The following is a 13,829-nucleotide window of genomic DNA, read 5'->3' on the forward strand; positions in this document are numbered from 1 at the left end:
TTGTTTATCTGTGTTTTCTTTTATCTTATTTAATTTATTTAATATTATTATTTGAATTCTTTTCCAGGCATATCATAGATTTTCTTTTCGTTGTTATCTGTTACTGGAGAATAATGGTGTTCCTTTGAAGGTGCTATGTTTCCTTACTCTTTTACGTTGCTTTGTCTTTACGTTAATATCTGCAACTTTGGTATAACAGTCACTTCTTCTGATTTTATGGACTGGCTTTTGTAGGGAATGACTTTTTCCTATAGATATCTTTATTGTGTTGGTTGAGTAGGGTGCTTTGGCTCTGATTCTGAATAGATGCAGTAGTGTAGTCTCCATATGACTTATTCAGATGTAATCAACATCAGTGTGGTATCTGAGAGTTCCTCAGTGGCTTATTCAGTGGTTGTTAGTGGAAGCTGTGGCGAGGCTTTGCTGGGAATGGGGATGTCAGGTGGGCTGTCCAGGCAGGTAGGTCTTCAGGCCCCTGGGTGACATATGTGATATCAGTGTCGATAGCAGTGGCAGGCCAACCATTGGGCCCATGAACACTGCACATGGGCACCAGCAGTGGTAGCAGTGGTCTGCATGGGCCAATCTCAAGGCCCCCAGGTGGTTTAGGCAGGTAGGTGCTGACAGCAGCAGTGGCAGGCTGAAAACATCCATCCTATGGTAAAACAAACTAGGTTTGCTATATACCAATCAAGGACATAGGGAGTAAATTAGAACTTGGAGTGGGCAGGAGCAATGAACATGGACTACCATTTCCCAGTCTTCCTCAACAAAAATAGGCCACCAGTGTTTGATGACAAGAAGCTGGTTGTTACTAAACCCTATCTTCCTGGAGAACTTACAAAAGTAGTACATGTTAATTGCAGACAATTTGGAAGATACTAACAAGCTTAAGTTTTTTTTAAATTAAAAATCACACCCAAAGATAACCATCATGTCTGTGTTGTCTGTTTGAATTACCAGTCCCTTTTAAATGTTTTTTTACAGAAAACTGCAATGCAGATGGAGACTAACTTAGCAGATCTAAGGAGAATGGGGATTGGGCAGGAAGACTTTGGGGTCCATGAATTGCGTGATAGTGACTCTCCTATAATCCATAGAGTCTTTGGAGCAGGTCCTGATAGTGACCCAATGGTGGGGCCATCTCACATGCAGACCTGCCTCACTGGCCTTGTGCTGTAATTCTATATCTGGCAAATCTGGGGCCCTGCATTTTGGCATCTTATGGCAGACAAATGATGCCAGTAGGAAAATAGTAGAAATCCCAGCTCTCCCTTGTCTCTACCTTCTCCAGACCAGGGAATACTTTGGCAGTGAGTCCTACCAAACTCAGTTTGAGCTTCTCTGATCCCAAAGAAAAACAGCACCCACGTTCCATTCAGTGGTCATTCACTCCAGCCCCTGTCCAGACCCAAGGGTCTCCTACAGGCATGATGCATGTAAAACTGAGACAGAATCTACAGTAGACAGATGAAATCTTGATTCCATATGAGGTATGCTGGGAAGGGCAAATGATGGTGTTACTACATCTGAAGGACAAACTAGCACCATGGTGCAGGAGATTTCACCATGATGTGGCCCCAACCTCCCTTAGGAGGGAGAAAGGGAGCAGAGTATACCGGAATCTGTACAGTTACAGAATGAGACCACTGGAATGCCTCACCCACGATACCTTTACTCTGATAAAGAGTGGCGGAGAAGTTCTTCTACTAGTTGCTCCAGTAGACGTCTACTCCAATGACTGAGGCATAGTTGGGGAGGAGTGCAAGGTGGCAGAGTTGGGTTGCGGAGTGGTGGCTCTACATAATAGCCCAGCTTAAGGAGTAGAGTAGGGCTGTGGCTAATACATTCCTGAGCCTTCTAGGAGGCAAGTAGCTAGAAATGGTAACCTTAGAAACTCGGCCTAAAGACTCCTGACATTCCCCAGATGTCCCCATTCCCTAGCTCATCACAGGACTCCTTAGTCATCAGTGGTGCTGAAGGCACAAGTAAGTTACATGAACATGTAGCTCAGATGCCTATGGCTGCAGCATAGTCTCCTTCCTCTCACCTGCATCTGAAGCCTCATGAGGATTGTCTATGGCTAGTTGAGCAAGGAAGAAAAAAAATTAAAAATTCTGCATGATTTGCCACCAACACCCAAAAGTAGATGACTACCACACTACAGCCCAATCCCAGGGTGGCTCTGAAGGATAGTATTAAAAGAAAATCATCCTCCCAGTGGCAAGGACTTTGAGAAGTATGTCTGGTTGCCCATTTCATCCAGAAAGAGGGATGCTAGAGGTCTGCATTCATCATGAGCAATAGCTAATGGTTTAGGTGCATGGTCAGGGACTGAAAAGGAACATGATTAGGAAATTTCTGACAAAGAGATCTGGGAATCTAGTATGTGACTAATGGCATTCACGCAGAATGTCTCATGTCAATGCTCCCCAAAAAGCAAGCTCAGAAGAAAAGTGTTTTAATAATCAAGTGGACAAGTTGACCTGTTCTGTGGGTGTCAGTCAGTCTTTTCCATCAGCCATTCTTTCCCTTGCTCAGTGAGTGCTGAACTAAGATAGAGATGAAGTTTTGTATGGGCTCACAATATGGATTGTCTTCCACCAAGGCTGATCCAGCTATAGCTTCTGTTGAATGCCCAGTCTCCCAACAGCAGAGACCAACACTGAACCCCTGATATGGCACCATTTCCAGGCCAGGTGTGGAGATGGAGGGAACCAGCCAGCCACCTGGTGGCAGATGGATTACACTGGACCACTTCCATTACAGAAGTGGCAGCTCCTTGTTCCCAATGGAATAGATACCCTGGAAAGAGGTTTCCCTTCCCTGCTACAATGCTTTTTTAAAATATATACTTTAAGTTCTGGGGTACATGTGCAGAATGTGCAGGTTTGTTACATAGTTATATATGTGCCATGGTGGTTTGCTGCATCCATCACCCCATCATCTAAGCATTAGGTATTTCTCCTAAAGTTATCCCTCCCCTAGCCCCCTACTGCTCGACAGGCCCCAGTATGTGATGCTCCTTCCCCTCCCTGTGTCCATGTGTTCTCATTGTTCAACTCCCACTTATGAGTGAGAACATGTGGTATTTGGTTTTCTGTTCTTGTGTTAGTTTGCTGAGAACGGCTTCTATCAAAACTGCCATCTGTCGACTTAGGAAATGCCTTACTCACCTTCATGGTATTCAACACAGCATTGCTTCTGACCAAGAAATTTGTTAACATATGGTAATATGCTCATGGTCTTGGAATGCATTGTCTTATCATGTTTCTCATCACCCTGAAGCAGGTAGCCCGAAAGAATGATTGAATGGCCACTGAAGACTTAGTTATGGCACTAGCTGAATGGCAGCACCTTGAAAGCCTGAAGGAATATCCTCCAGGCTGCAGTATATAGTCTAAGCCAGATTGTGCTATGTCTTCCATAGCCGGAACTTGTGGAATCAAGGGTTGGATACAGGAATGGCTCTTCTTACCTTTGGTGATTCACTGGCAAAAATTTGCTTCCTGACCTCATAACTTTATGCTATGAAAATCTAGTGTTCTTAATTCCCAAGGGAGGGATGTTTCTACCAAGAACACAGAAAATGTTCCATTAAATTAGAAGTTGCAACTGCAGCCTAGCCACATTGTATTCTTCATGCCAGTTAATCATCAGGCAAAAAAGGGGTTTACTCTACTGACTGGGATGGTTGATCCTGACTACGCACTAAAGTTAGGTCATTCACAACTACAGAATGGAGAGGAGGAAGAGTATGTCAGAAATGCAGATTTCCTGCAGCATACTTTGGTATTCCATACTGTTATGGAGGGAAAGATTTTCTTCCAAAGAGATACGTTGAAGTCCTAATTCCTGGTACATATAACCTTATATGGAAATAGGTCAGGCTGGTCTTTGCAGATATACTCAAGATGAGGTCATACTCAATTAGGGTGGGACTGAATCCAATATGACTGATATCTTTATAAGAAGAGAAGAGGTGGACGGGCGTGGTGGCTCATGGCTGTAATCCAAGCACTTTGGGAGGCTGAGGCAGGTGGATCACCTGAGGTCAGGAGTTCAAGACCAGCCTGGCCAACGTGGTGAAACCCCATCTCTACTAAAAATACAAAAAGTAGCCAAGCATGGTGGCAAACACCTGTAATCCCAGCTATGCGGAAGGCCAAGGCAGGAGAATTGCTTGAACCGGAGAAGCGGAGGTTGCAGTGAGCCAAGATTACACCACTGCCCTCCAGCCTGGGCAATAAGAGCAAAACTTTGTCTCAAAAACAAAGAAGCCAGCCTCAGTGGCTCAAGCCTGTAATCCCAGCACATTGGGAGGCCAAGGCAGGCAGATCACTTGAGGCCAGCAGTTCAAGACCAGCCTGGCCAACATGATGAAACTCCATCTGTACTAAAAATATGAAAATCAGCCAGATATGGCAGTGCACACCTGTGGTCCTAGCTACTTAAGAGGCTGACACATAAGAATTGCTTAAACTTGGTAGGCAGAGATTGCAGTGACCTGAGATTGTTCCGCTGCACTCAAGCATGGGTGACAGAGGGAGACTCTGTCTCAAAACAAGAAAATAAGAAAAAAGAAGAGAAGAATGGAAGAGATACAGAGGTAAGATTAAAGATGTCCCTGTGACAACAGAGGTAGGGTGGAGTTACCAAGAAACACCAAGGATTATCAGCATCCGCTAGAAACCAGGTGAGTGGGAGAACAGATTCTTTTCCCTCTGAGCTCCCAACAAAGAACCAACCCTACTGACTTTTTTTTTTTAAGATGGGGTTTCACCATATTGGTCAGGCTGGTCTTAAACTTCTGACCTCAGATGATCCACCCGCCTCAGCCTCCCAAAGTACTGGGATTACAGGTGTGAGCCACCGCACCTGGCCCTACTGACATTTTTATTTCAAACATATGTCCTCCTAAACTGTGAGAGAATAAGTTTCTGTTGTGTTCAGCCACCCAGTTTATGGTAATTTGTGTGGCACCCCAAGGAAATTAATAGATATATCCTGAGATTAATATTTATAGGAAATTCCAAAACCCAATCCAGCCAGGGTAGCAAGTGGCTGAGACCCTTCAGGAATGTGAAGTAATTGGGTCACCCCAATAGGCAAAGATCTAGGACAAGATTAAACATTGTCGAGGAAAAAGAGAATTTAGAAATAGTCAAAAAACAAAACCACATAATGGCTGCAGAAACAAGGACAATAGTAGTTATAAGTATTTCTACCTAATTTTGGTATGAATGTGTCTATATATGTAGTAAATTTTTCTTACCTTTTCCCATTCCCCTACTTCTGACATAATAGTCATTACTTTTATATCTCAGCATAAGTTACAGGATATCAATAAGGAGTATGAGTCAGCTAAAAGAAGAATGAACAAATTTGCTGTACTGGAAAAATGTTTTCCAGAATTCCCATATCTCTATGCTTCTGAGATAGCACTGACCACAGGAAAAATTTGTGGAAGGTTTAGAAAGCAGAAGAGAAGCTACAGCCCTGTTGTTTTATATTGTGAAAGTCAATGTAGGAGGCTGGGTGTGGTGGCTCACTCCTGTGATCCCAGCATTTTGGGAGGCTGAAGCAGGTGAATCACCTGAGGTCAAGAGTTCAAGACCAGCCTGGCCAACATGGTGAAACCTCGTCTCTACAAAAATACAAAAATTAGCTGGGCATGATGGCAGGTGCCTGTAATCCCAGCTACTTGGGAGACTGAGGTGGGAGAATGGCTTGAACTTGGGAGGTGGAGGTTGCAGTGAGCCGAGATGACACCACTGCAGTGCAGCCTGGTGACACGGTGAGACTCTATCTCAAAAAAAAAAAAAAAAAAAGTCACTGTAGGGTGCCAGGCAGCCTGTACACACTGTGGTGATAAGCTGCTCAGCTTGTCTACATAAGGCAGCACTTGCGCTCACGCTTTTGGTACCAGAATTCTTTCAGCTTCACCAAATCCCAGGCCAAAAGCATGTGCTATTCTATGGCAAAAGGTGCCAACTTCTGCAAGCAACCTGCAGCATCAAAGGTGGAGATGGTCTGAGATTGATGCAGATTCCAGTTCATCCTCACAGTTCCAGCTCATTCTCAGGAGTTTTAAGCTCATCTTTGTTTTTCTTCCCACCTGGTCTGGCTGATTTAGAGCAACTTCAATCTCAACACCTGATACAGAGACAGCAGCATTGCATAGACCAGTCCACCAGTTCCCACAGCTGTGTGAGATCTTAGCCCTATAATAAATCCTTTTTCTATGTACTTGTAACAGTTTAGGCTTTTTAAGAATGTTTGATACCGTTATTCTAGTCTATAATTTGCAAATTCTTAAAATGAAAATGAATTTGACTTCATGGTTTCCCTTTAAAAATTAAGTTGCTTTATGATGTCTCATATCATTTAAAAATATTCCTTCTTAACGGAAGTTTCAGGCATAAACTTATGTATCTAAACCCTTAGAAAAAAAAATGTGCCCATGTAAAATAAAGCTCCATGATGTTACATGTTCATGTGGGATGTCTGATTATATCAGCTTGCTTTCATCACTGTACACTCCTCAAAGAATGGGTTTTGGTAGGAAAGAGAAGGCCATTTAGCTGGGGTTTTGGAAGAGAGTTTAATAAAGGGACTATTTACAATGATGTGGACAAGGGTCTGGGAATCAACAAGGGATGGTGAAGAACCAAGAACTAGCCACGGAGGGAGCCCTTACCACCTGCATACGTGAAGACTCGAAGGACAGAACCAATGTTACCACAGTCTACTGAAAGCTAGAGCCATGAAAAGGGCCTCCAACAAGAGGTGAGGATGTAGAGGGATGCAGCTCTTGCCACACTATGCTGTAGCAGCATAGGTGTGCCAGGAGTGAATACTCCGACCTCTCTTTAACTCCACCTCCTGTCTCCAGCTGACGTTTCCCATTGGCAAGGGAGCCTGGGGAATGCTGTTAGTAGCCTGGGGCCAGAGAATGGAGAAATGGGGTGTGGAAGAGAGCAAACTGATATGTCAGCTACATGCAGGACAAAAGGCATTTAGGGCTCATCAGGAACAAGGGACCTAGAGCGATTCCTACTGTGCCATGGGAATCAGAGGGAGAACATAGGAGAGTAAATAATTTTTTTTAGCCTGTACCTAGCTGGAGCCGTTTATTTGCGGGACCAAAACCAAGTATCCCTTCAGAGGCTTGTCTTCAGAAGCCAAGGAAGACAAGCTACTGAAAATCCCACATTGGTAAAACATCCAACTCTCACTTCTTTAAAGAAACTGGAACCCAGAACAGTTAAGCAGGTTAGTAGGAAGAGAATTCAGGTTGCTTAGTTCAGGCTCTTCCTAGTCTATGAGGATCTTTCCACAATTGAGAAAAGGCAGTACTTCTAAATACTTTCAAAGTACTTAAAAATTGAATTACCTCTGGTGAAATATTATATAAGATGATACTCAATCCAATCATTAAGGTAAAATAGGCAACAAAGTTCACACTAATGAAAGAGCTATTAAATGGCTTCAGCGTTTTTTATTCTGACCCCATAAAGCTTCTTTGCAGCTCTTGTTCTGCCTTAGTATATCAGCCCTTGTGAGCTGTTAATCCTTCGGGTGGTTCTAATCAGAAACAGCTGTACTGAGTGGCGCTCTGCTACCCAGGAAATTCCCTTGTAATACTTAAGAGTCTTGACCCCTTCTTTCTCACTCTCACTTTTATAAATGATGATTTGAAACCTTCAAATACAAAGGGTGAGGCCTGCTCCTAAAGTCCCTTCATTTTCTACCATCTACCAACTACTGCCTTATCTTATTTAAATAAAATATTAGGCAGTAGAGGCCTCCTCAGGATTCTAGAGGTATCTTTGCCTCCTCTCTCCTTTGGTCTCCATATCTAATCATTTCAAGGCTTCCTATTTTTTCTTTAGCAGTTGCTTTCTTCCTCCAGTCATGCTTATCACCCTGGTCCAGAACCTCACCCTGCACATTCTTAGATAAGCATCGATGCCTTTGAACAGAAATATCTGCTTCTAGGCTCTTCCCCTACATCCTATCATGTTTTCTAAGAATGAGTACTATTTCTAGAACATTACCTGAGGAGACGATAGTGGGTTCCTCTAAGAGCCTGTCTCAACAATGACATTCAAGCCTTCCATCAATTGGACACATCTCACAGCCTGATTTTGCCACTCCAGTCAGACTGTTTACCTTAAATGTCATGTTTCATTCTGCCTTTTTAGTCCCTTAAAATTTGCCGTCCCCTCCTCTAAACCAAGTTCTTTATCTCATGTCCTTCTACGTCCCACCTCTTTCCCAGGGCTTGAATTATAGGCCCCAGTAGTACTGCATTTTTATTGCACAATCTAGCCCTTAATTGCCCTTTTGCGAGGGTCCAGGTAATTTTTAACAATTATGGGTAAGAAAAAAATTACTTTGAGGGCTTACGATATTCCAGGTGCCATTCTCAGTGATTTACAGCTTTGCATGTACGAAGTAGTTTAATCCAAACAATTTGTGTGGAGGTAGGTTCTATTGTCATCCCTTTCCAGGTAAGGAAATTCAGGCATCAAAAAGTTCAATAACTTGCCCAAATAAAAGGTGGAATGTGAGTTGGAACTTGCATGGAATTTGTCTCCAGAATTCACGTTGTTAATTGCCATGTAATCCTGCACCCTCCTAGGAACATGGGGCAGGATTTTTGTAAGCCTAATGCATGCCAGAGCACCCATTCCACAGGACAGCTTCACAGTTAACTGTCATATTCTTCCAATTAGTTCACGCTATGAATCTGATGCAAATTTATGCCTCAAGTGTTAAACCACCATATTTGATGAGGCAAGTGATCGAAAACTGTTACAAATGCCTATAAACTTCACACCTGTGGTTCTTTCAATAGCAGTCTGTTCTGAGCAGAAGTCTATTCAGGTAGCATAAGCAGTTCACCCACTGAAGGGACTACACCAGCTTTCAGCCATTTGATGGGTTGCCTACACAGCCTTTTTTTCTTTGGGGCTGATTTAACTTGCCTAATTTTGTACTTGTCAAGCACAATGAACATGATGAATCCCTCCTAGTTACGAATTTATTAAAAACATGCATTAATGTTTAAGATTAATTTTTCAAGCCACAGCTTGAATTTTCTCTTACAAAAGCAGGAATTTGTTCATTTGTGAAGAAGCTTCCTGTTCCTTTTTCAAGGGTTACATCGGTGATGTTTTGAAGGCTGGGACATCGCTCATTTATCAACTTACACATTTTAAAAAAGTCATTCTTGCCTTTCTTTCTTTTCTCAATAAGAGGGATATTTTAGTCCTTTGGAAAAATGTAGCTTATCATTTTTGATATGGTACAAAACAGCGTTTCCTCCCTTTCTGTTCCATGACCCCTCAGTGACAATCTGTTTTACAACTTTGTACAATGATACAAAGTTGTGTTTGTGGTCAATCTATGCTGCATTCTACATAAAACTGGAAACTTTTGTAACTCATATGGGACCACCGGAGGAAACATAAGACTTGAGGAGTTGCAGATATGCTTATTTGGTCCACAATTTAACCATTACTCCCAATCCTGCAAAACATAAATAAACATACCTGAAAGTGACCAACTGTATCACTGTGTACTCAAAACAGGGCATTTGGCCGGGCGCGGTGGCTCAAGCCTGTAATCCCAGCACTTTGGGAGGCCGAGGCGGGTGGATCACGAGGTCAACAGATCGAGACCATCTTAGTCAACATGGTGAAACCCCGTCTCTACTAAAATTACAAAAAATTAGCTGGGCATGGTGGTGCGTGCCTGTAATCCCAGCTGCTTGGGAGGCTGAGGCAGGAGAATTGCCTGAACCCAGGAGGCGGAGATTGCGGTGAGCCGAGATCGCGCCATTTCACTCCAGCCTGGGTAACGAGAGCGAAACTCCGTCCCAAAAAAAAAAACAGGGCATTTGTCTTTCATAAGATTTCTTTTTTTTTTTTTTTTTTTTGAGACGGAGTTTCGCTCTCGTTACCCAGGCTGGAGTGCAATGGCGCAATCTCAGCTTACCGCTACCTCCGCCTCCTGGGTTTTAGGCAATTCTCCTGCCTCAGCCTCCCGAATAGCTGGGACTACAGGCGCGCGCCACCACGCTCAGCTAATTTTTTTGTAGTTTTAGTAGAGACGGGGTTTCACCATGTTGACCAGGATGGTCTCGATCTATTGACCTCGTGATCCACCCGCCTCGGCCTCCCAAAGTGCTGGGATTACAGGCTTGAGCCACCGCGCCCGGCCTTTCATAAGATTTCTAATCCTCAGTGAAGGCATTCCCGTGTGAAAACACTTTTCTTTTTTAATTTTATTTATTTTTATTTTTGTTAAAAATCAAGATGGGGTTTCACCATGTTGGCCAGGCTGGTCTTGAACTCCTGACCTCAGGTGATCCGCCGGCCTCGGCCTCCCAAAGTGCTGAGATTACAGGCGTGAGCCACCACACCCAGCCAAAAACACTTTTCACCTTTGTTTCTGGGTTCACATAATTCTTAAAGCATTTTGAGAGTAATTTGTCAAGTTTTAGGATTGGGGTATGTCAAATCATTTTCATAAAATGACTTTTGATATCCTAAAAACTAAGTATTTTGCTATTGCTTTGTCCTGTGAATTGTCCTATGAACAATGCCACTCATAACTGTGACTGACATTTCTCTATCTACACAGTAATTGTAGCCTTTTCCTGAGAGGTTCCAGCAAATGAAGCTCCACTGCTTCCCCGACCAGTCATAATAACCATAACTGTAACAACTGTTAATTATTTCTCATAAGAATCTTGAGGCTGAGAGAAACAATGCAATACTGAGTTGCTTTTTGTTTTTTTGGTGTTCCAGAAGCTTCTATTTAAAAAAAATATATATATTTTTATTCCATTTTAGGTTTGGGGGTACATGTGAAGAACATGCAGGATTGTTGCACAGGTACACACATGGCAATGCGGTTTGCTGCCTTCCTCCCCATCTTTCTGGCATTTCTCCCCATGTTATCCCTCCCCAACTCTCCACCCCCCATTGTCCCTCTCCTAGTTCCCCTCTACAGACCTCAATGTGTGATGCTCCCCTCCCTGTGTCCATGTGTTCTCATTGTTCAACACCCGCCTATAAATTTTGAATAAGAGCTGCACATGGTCTTAATATTGCTATAATTTCCTTTTCTTACCATAAAGAGTTAACTTATTGAAGTGTCCCTTTGTGGCAAAAACTAATTGTTTATTCTCTGTCAAAGCAAAATCGTTAATTCTGCTATGACATTACTGAGTTATCAAAGCTTCCAACATTCTTATTGAAGAGTTTGACATCTGAGATGTAATACTTTTTATAAACTCAATTTATAAACTTTGTATAAACTCAATTCTCACTTAATATTAGTAAAGTAAATAACATTCTATACTATTATGAACCAAGCACCATCTTTTCTTTTTCTTTTTTTTCTTCTAAACATATTCTGAAAGTTGAGGACCAGTGAGGATTACTAGCATAAGTCAAAAGCAGATATTTTTTTCTTGGTAATTCAGTCAAAGAACCACTTTTATCTGGATACTTTGAATGTGGTCTGAAACTTTTAGTCTAGTAGTCTAGACATTATCAAAGTAGTATGTTGAATGGAGAACATTTATGAAAATAAGTGACTGGGAGTTTGATATTCAAAGTATTTCTTCCAATGCAGCTATTTTATATAATAATTTATCTGTTATTTTACTTATACGTAATGAGAGCTCTACCAAGTTGTATGACCTACATAGATATTTCTGCTACCAAAAAGAAGTGCAGTGATTCTCCATTTATGTGCACTGGCAACTGTCACATGGAGACATAGTGTTGGGTCTACTATGTAACATACAACTAAAGCTTGTACCTACATACAATCATGCTGTAGGGCAGGCATGGTTTACATCAATGGAAGTGGGCAAATGAACCAAGCAGCCTGTTGAAATGTTTGAGACATTTAATGATTGATCACTCACTTGAGTTGCAGCAGAGGGTCTCCTATTGAGGCATCTTATGGCTTGCATATAGGTAACACAAAATATAGAGCTCAGTGATAACAGAGCCAGCTTACTATTCCTGGATTGCCCTTCTTACAATTTCTTTTGATTCTGAGTTACACTGGGAAAGCCAAAGAAGAATCAGCAAAGCCATCATCTCTCTATTGCATTTTAATTTTCCATTTTGCTTACTTTACTTCATTTCATCAACATTGTAAAGATGATACTGTAACTCCAAAGTGGAGTAATTTTCCTGAGATCCTTAGAAGTCAGTGGTGGAAGCAGGATTCTTCTACTTCTCCAGATTAAGTCAAAGGCACTGTCTATAAGAACACAATTCATCCAACAAGGCTCTCAGTACACAGGATAGCTACAGTGTTCAGTGTATTTGTTTCAAGGCTTTCAGTACATAGGATAACTTCAGTGTTCAGTGTATTTGTTTTCATTTGTTTTATTTTTTTAATTGTTTTATTTATTTATTTATTTATTTATTTGAGACGGAGTCTCATTCTGTTGCCCAGGCTGGAGTGCAGTGGACAATCTTGGCTTACTGTAACCTCCGCCTCCTAGGTTCAAGTGATTCTCCTGCCTCAGACTCCTGAGTAACTGGGATTACAAGTGCACCAACAGACCCAGCTAATTTTGTATTTTTAGTAGAGACAGGGTTTCACCATCTTGGCCAGGCTGGTCTCGAACTCCTGACCTCAAGTGATTTACCTGCCTCGGCTTTCAAAGTGCTGGGAATACAGGCGTGAGCCACTGCACAGGGACATATTTGTTTTTCATCCTTACAACAACCATAAGGAAATTACCTACACTGTTTTTAATTTCCATTTTAAAGATGAGATAACTGACTCTCAGAGGATAAGTATCCTTCTCAAGGTCACACAGCTAAGAAAGCACCTGGGATTGAAATTTAGATCTGTCTTCTGCCAAAGATTGATCTTAACCATTGAGCTAACTGGATCAGAGTTACATGAAATAGCTATGCCACAGCATTTGATTATGGTGTGGTAAATTAACCATTATTCTTTAGATCCTATGAAATCTCATGAAGTCACATGTGTTGGTCCATTGCTCCTTTCAGTTCCTATTAGGAAAACTAGCCAAACCTCTTAGTCTGTAACATTATGATGCCCCTTTATAATGCTGAAATGGTGTTTACCAATTCTGAATTGCTACTGAACCAGTTGTTGGTTCAGAAGCAATTCCAATAGTTCTCTGAACTATTCCCTTGGAGGCAGCCTGAGAAGTAGAAAGATACAGTATAGTTTCTATCATGCTTTTCTTCCTTGATGTCTTCCAGCAGATCTAGTAGTACCACAGGCACACCATCAGTCAGCCATAATGTGTACCAGAACATACGCACGCACAAAGGGCATAAAAAGAGGCTCTGGTGGAATAAGCACGTTCCAGAACATGTCCATTGATTGTTTATAAAGAGTGATTCACTGACATACTTTAGCAGCGAGTGTACAGTACTGTCTTCTCCAGCTCTCATTCACCCAGAGCATTCACCACCACTCAGGTACATGAAAAAATCACAGTTACATTAGACATTCCTGTTGGAAGAAAAGCATCTCAAGGACAAAGCATTATAATGAATCCATCTGCATGGCATGGCATTAAACACAAGGTGCAGGCAAAGACTTCAAGGTCACGGCAAGAAGACAGGGAAAGCACTGGAAAAGCTTGGCTCTCATGAATGTGCTAGTGTCTTTTGTGTGCCCATTTGTTAATTAATTATTAAGATAATAGTTAATTCTTATACATTTTTCTTAATGTCCTCTTTTAAGAAGAGATAACATCAGGTTTAAGCAATTGATTTAAAAGTAAACTGTCACCTGGCCCATGCCTA

The sequence above is a fragment of the Callithrix jacchus genome, chromosome 2 (genome assembly GCF_049354715.1).
Source record: "Callithrix jacchus isolate 240 chromosome 2, calJac240_pri, whole genome shotgun sequence".
Taxonomy (NCBI): Eukaryota; Metazoa; Chordata; class Mammalia; order Primates; family Cebidae; genus Callithrix; species Callithrix jacchus.